Genomic DNA, 6,235 nt, shown 5'->3' on the forward strand with positions numbered 1-6,235 from the left:
ATAGCTTGGCCTACACGTGGCCTTAGTAGTATGTCAAGCCCACAGCCTTAGCATCATGGCAGCCTGGCTTGCGCGCGGCCTAGGCAGTGTGGCAACCTTGCAGCCTAGCTAGCATGGCTGCTTGGCCTACGTGCGGCCTTAGCAGCTTGGCATGCCTGCGGCCTAGGCAGCTTGGCAGCCTGACCTGCACACGACCTTGGCAACATGTCATGCCTTAGGCTTAGGCAGCATGGCTGTCAAGCATGCGTACGGCCTTTGCAATATGGCATGCCCACGGCCTAAGCAACATGGTAGCCTGGCCTGCACGCGGCCTTCGCAGCATGGCACGTGCCCAGCCAGGGCGGCATTGCAACCAAGCATGCGTGCGGCCTTAGCAGCATCACAAACTGGCTTGCGCGCGGCCTTGGCTACATAGCATGCGTATGGCCTGGGCGACATGGTAGCCTCGCATTCCCGTGGCCTTAATAGTGTGACAGCTAGACCGCGTACGTCCTTGGCAGTATGGCATGAGCACAGCCTCGCCAGCATGGCAGCCTGGCTCGCGGGCAGCCTTGGTAGCTTGGCCTTCTTGCGGGTGACCTTAGCATCCTGGATTGTTTATGGCTTTGTTTAGATGCCAGCCTAGCCTTGCGTTGCTCCTCTAAAAAAGTATGTCCCTCGGGTAATTGACTTTTGCCTACAAGTTGCCTGCCTTTCCCTAGTGGAAGTTGCCTTGCGAAAAACATGTCCCTCAGGTAATTGCCATTAGGTTGAACGAGTTTCTTATGCTTTCCTAGTGGAAGCTTGTTACGAAAGGTATGTCCCTCGGAAGTTGCTTGTTGCCTTTGTTATTTGTAGTCACACTAATCGTTGCTTGCTCGGCTTCTCTAAATGTTTTTGCACGTTTGTCGGGCTTCTTAGTCCTTCGTGGTGTGTTTTTGTTTTGGGGGGCTGGTGCATAGTGTACGTTGTGGCGCTTGAGTTGTGATTGGTTTGTGTGAGTTGGATGGCTCCTTGCCTATGCAACGAACTCCACTCGTGCATTCCTCTTCATCATCCATGGGATTCTTACAAGTTGCCTATACTTTCCTAGTGAAAGCTACTAGCGAAAAGTTATGTCCTTCAGTTAATTGCCATTAGGTTGGCTTTGAGTTGCCTGCGCTTCCCTAATGGAAGCTATCTTGCAAAAAGCATGTCCCTCGGGTAATTTTCATCTGGTTGACTTTGACTTATGAACAAGTAGCATGTGCTTTCCTAGTGGAAGCTTGTTGCGAAAAGTATGTCCCTTGAAAGTTGCTTGTTGCCTTTGTTATTGTCATCGTGCTAACCGGTGCTTGCTTAGCTTCTCTAAATGTTTTCGCACGCTCATCGGGCTTCTTAGTCCTTCGTGCTAGGATTTGTTTGGGGGGGCTGGTCCAGAGTTTACGTTGTGGCATGTGTATTGTGATTGGTTTGTGTGAGTTGGATGGATCCCTGCCTGTGCAGCGAACTCCCTTAGTGCATTTCTCTTCATTCACGCTTGAAGGCCAAATTTTTCCTTCCACTACGCGTGGGTTCTTGTATTGCCTACCTAATCATGTGCCTATATTTGTCTCACCACCACGTGGCGTTAGGTGAACCCTAAAGTATCTCTTGTGTTCCATGCTGTTCTCATGTTGCTGTGTCGGTAGCATGGCTCGTGGGCAGTTATACTCATGCTCTCAAATTCAGAGCCTTGTGAGGGTACACATGGTCTTCGACCTTCGTTTCCCTGCCAAGCGTTCGTTGCTTGTTGTGGGCTACGATCGTGCCAGTCTCTGATCGTTCTGACTCTGTAGGTTAGGCTTATGTAATGCCGGCATTGTAAAAACGAATGCTACCTAGTTGATCCTACCAGTAGTCTTATGCTTGTCTCAAAGATTAAGCCATGCATGTGCAAGTATGAACTAATTTAGACTGTTAAATTGCGAATGGCTAATTAAATTAGTTATAGTTTGTTTGATGGTATTTGCTACTCAGATAACTGTAGTAATTCTAGAGCTAATACGTACAACAAACCACGACTTCTGGAAGGGATGCATTTATTAAATAAAAGGTCAACACGGGCTATACCCGTTGCTTTGATGATTCATGATAACTCGACGGATTGCATGACCTTTGTTCCGGCGACGCATCATTCAAATTTCTACCCAATCAACTTTCGATGGTCAGATAGTAGCCCACTATGGTTTGATTCTGAAGAGGGAGCCTAAGAAACTGCTACCACATCCAAGGAAGGTAGTAGGCGTGCAAATTACCCCATCCTAACACGGGGAGGAAGTGACAATAAATAACAATATCGGGCTCTTTGAGACTGGTAATTGGAATGAGTACAATCTAAATCCCTTAACAAGGATCCATTAAAGGGCAAGTCTGGTGCCAGTAGCTGCTGTAATTCCAGCTCTAATAGTATATATTTAAGTTGTTGCAGTTAAAAAGCTCATAGTTGGATTTTGGGTTGGGTCGACTGGTTTGCCTTAGGTGTGCACCGGTTGTCTCATCTTTTCTGCCAGCGATGCGCTCCTAGTCTTAATTGGCCGGGTTGTGCCTCCGGCACTGTTACTTTGAAGAAATTAGAGTGCTCAAAGCAAGCTGACGCTCTAGATACATTAGCATGGGATAACATCATAGGATTTCGATCCTATTACGTTGGCCTTCGAGATCGGAGTAATGATTAATAGCGATAGTCGGGGGCATTCATATTTCATAGTCAGAGGTGAAATTCTTGGATTTATGAAAGATAAACAACTGTGAAAGCATTTGCCCTCAAAGACGAACAGATACCATCCTAGTTTCAACCATAAATGCTGCTGACCAGGAATCAGTGGATGTTACTTTTAGGATTCCACTAGCACCTTATAAGAAATCAAAGTTTTTGGGTTCCGGCGGAAGTATGGTCACAAGGGTGAAACTAAAAGGAATTGACAAAAAGGCACCACCAGGAGTGGAGCCTGCAGATTAATTTGACTCAACACAGGAAAACTTACCAGGTCCAGACATAGTAAGGATTGACAGATTGGGAGCTCATTCTTGATTCTATGGGTGATGGTGCATGGTCGTTCTTAGTTGGTGGAGTGATTTGTTTGGTTAATGCTATTAAAAAACAAGACCTCAGCCTACTAACTAGATATGTGGAGGTGACCCTCCACAACTAGCTTCTTGGAGGGACTATAGCTGTTCAAGCCAAGGAAATTTGAGGCAATAATAGGCCTGTGATGCCCTTAGATGTTATGGGCCACACGCGCGACACACTGATGTATTCAACGAGTCTATAGCCTTGGCAGACAGGCTCAGGTAATCATTGAAATTTTATCATGATAGGGATAGATCATTGCAATTGTTGGTCTTCAATGAGGAATTCCTAGTAAGCACGAGTCATCAGCTTGCGTTGCCTACGTCCCTACCCTTTGTACATACTGCCCATTGCTCCTACCGATTGAATGGTCCAGTGAAGTGTTCGGATCGCGGCGACGTGGCAGTTCGCTGCCGACAACGTTGTGAGAAGTCCACTGAACCTTACTATTTAGAGAAAGGAGAAGTCATAACAAGGTTTCCATAGGTGAACCTGCGGAAGGATCATTATCGATGCCTGTGTAGTAGAACAACCTGTGAACTTGTCATTATTGCTGGGGAAGCAGGAGGCTAGTCATCGGCTCCCTCCTGTTACCTCTTGTTGGGAGTGCGCTCAGAGCCCCTCCGGGGGCAATGGGTGCTATTCCTCGGCAAACCAACAAACCCCGGCACAAATTGAACCAAAGAACTTAAACAAAGGTAGCACGCTACGTGTATCTCACGAAAAAACTAAGGGACTCTTGGTAATGGATATCTCGACTCTCGTATTGATGAAAAACGTAGCGAAATGCGCTACTTGGTGTGAATTGCACAATCCTCGTGAATCATTGATTCTTTGGAAGCAAGTTGCACCCGAAGCCATTAGGTTGATGGCACGTCTACCTGGGCATCTCATTTTGCATCGCCCCTGTCCCCGAAGGGTTGTGGGCGAATGTTGGTCCCCTGAGTGTTCCCGTCCATGGTCGGCCTAAAAATGATTCCCCCGCAGTAGATGACACGTCACAATGAGTGGTGCTTGACAAACTGTTGTGTAGTGTCATGCGCATCCTAGTCATCACGAGAGGTCTGTTGTGACTTTATTGTGCAGTTGCCAAGGCGCTCAGATCACGACCCCAGGTCTAGTGGGATTACCCGCTAGGTTTAAGCATATCATTAAGCGGAGGAAAAGAAACTTAAAGGGGAGGTATGGTCAGAAGTTTGAAAATTAAAGGAATTGAGGGAAGGGCACCAATAGGAGTGGAGCCTGCGGCTTAATTTGACTTAACATGGGAAAACTTACCAGGTCCAGACATAGTAAGGATTCACAGACTCAGAGCTCTTTCTTGATTCTATGGGTGGTGGTGCATGGCCATTCTTAGTTGGTGGAGCGATTTGTCTGGTTAATTTCGTTAACAAACAAGACCTCAACCTACTAACTAGCTATGTAGAGGTAACCCTCCATAGCTAGCTTCTTAGAGGGACTATGGCCCTTCAGGCCACGGAAGTTTGAGGTAATAATAGGTCTGTGATGCCCTTAGATGTTCTGGGCCGCATGCGCACTACACTGATGTATTCAACGAGTTTATAGCCTTGGCCGACAGGCCCAGGTAATCTTCGAAATTTCTTCATGATAGGGATTAATCATTGCAATTGTTGGTCTTCAACAAGAAATTCCTAGTAAGCGTGAGTCGTCAGCTCGCGTTGACTATGTCCCTACCCTTTGTACACACCGCCCATCGCTCCTATTGATTAGAGCACACTTGGTGCATCTCACGAAAAAACTAAACGACTCTTGGCAATGGAAATCTCGGCTCTTGCATCGATGAAGAATATAGTAAAATGCGATATTTGGTATGAATTGTTGAATCGCGTGAACCATCGAGTCATTGAATGCAAGTTGCGCCCGAAGCCATTAGGTTGAGGGCACGTTTGTCTTGGCATCTCACGTTGCATTGCCCTTTCCCTCGAAGGGTTACGGGCGGATGTTGGTCCCCGTATGTGCCAATATGCTGTTGGATTGCAACCCCAAGTCTAGTGCAATTACCCGCTGAGTTTAAGCATATCAATAAGCAGAGGAAAAGAAACTTATAAGGTTTCCCCTAGTAACGGCAAGTGAACCGGGAAGCACCTAACTTGAAAATCGAGCAACCCTATTGTTTGAATTGTAGTCTAGAGAAGCGTCCTTAGCAGTGGACCGGGCCTAAGTACCCTGGAAAGGGGCGTTAGGGAGGGTGAGAGCCCCGTCGTACTCGGATCCTGTCACACCATGAGGCACTGTTTGTGAGTCGTGTTATTTGGGAATGCATCCCTAATCAGGTAGTAAATTCTGTCCAAGGCTAAATATGGGCGAGAGACCGATAGTAAACAAGTACTGTGAGGGAAAGATAAAAGGGTCGCAGCTAAGGCAGCAGCATAGGCCGTAGCCCAAGAAGAAGCCCAGGCCACAACACATGCCGCAGCCCAGGCCACAGCCACGACAACAGCACTGACCGCATCGCAGACAGGCCAAAGGTAGGCCGCGACTCAAGCCACATCCTAGTCTTGCCAGCCTTGGCCTAGCAAAATAGCCAGTAGCAACAGCCAAGGCTACTACAGTTGGCAAGGCGGCGGCCGAGCATTTGTGCTCATGGCCTAGGCAAGGTCGTGGCCTGGCTTGTATGCGTATGGCCTGGTGTAGACACCCCATTTTTGACCGACCTTAAGACTCAGACATCACCAGTTGAGCACTCGGTGATATTGCATTTTGTGCTTGTTCAGAAGTCTTAGAGTCGCGGCTGCGAGCCCTGCCTCCGGACTCCCGAACCCATTTCTGTGCCTTGTCTCGGTTTGCGAACCAGACTCGGTTTTCTCTGTTTCTTTTCCTGAGGGGAGGGAGAGGTCTCATAGACCATCTCTCAATGTCCGTAGGCTACATTTGATGGCCGTAGGCCATTTTGCCCATCTCGGAGTCCGGTTCCCGGTTTTCGGAGCCGTCAGGCCGTGTGCCTCGGTTCGGGACCGCTTAACCATCTCCTATTGCTTTGATTTTTGGCATACATCTTATTTCATCCGTTTTGAGGGACACTGGGGGCTGAGAAACCCACTTCGAGGTCAAATACAATTTTCGGTGCTTAACAGCCCATTTTCGGGACTCCGAACTACGTGTTTTGGCCCCCGAGCATTCGTTTTGCATCGGTTTTTGCTCATT

General features: G+C 47.8%; 1 non-coding gene and 1 pseudogene across 1 annotated transcript; both read left to right on the forward strand.

Annotated features, from left to right (window-relative positions):
* The first annotated feature begins 1,835 nt into the window (after nucleotides 1–1,835).
* LOC145801811 (18S ribosomal RNA) lies at nucleotides 1,836–3,579 on the forward strand (annotated as a pseudogene).
* A 225-nt stretch (nucleotides 3,580–3,804) lies between these two features.
* On the forward strand, nucleotides 3,805–3,961 carry LOC114295766 (5.8S ribosomal RNA). The gene has a single exon (XR_014343452.1). It is a non-coding gene; the product is annotated as a 5.8S ribosomal RNA (ribosomal RNA).
* Nucleotides 3,962–6,235: the final 2,274 nt, after the last annotated feature.

This window comes from Camellia sinensis, chromosome 10 (assembly GCF_055761805.1).
Source record: "Camellia sinensis isolate YWXY chromosome 10, ASM5576180v1, whole genome shotgun sequence".
Classification (NCBI taxonomy): domain Eukaryota; kingdom Viridiplantae; phylum Streptophyta; class Magnoliopsida; order Ericales; family Theaceae; genus Camellia; species Camellia sinensis.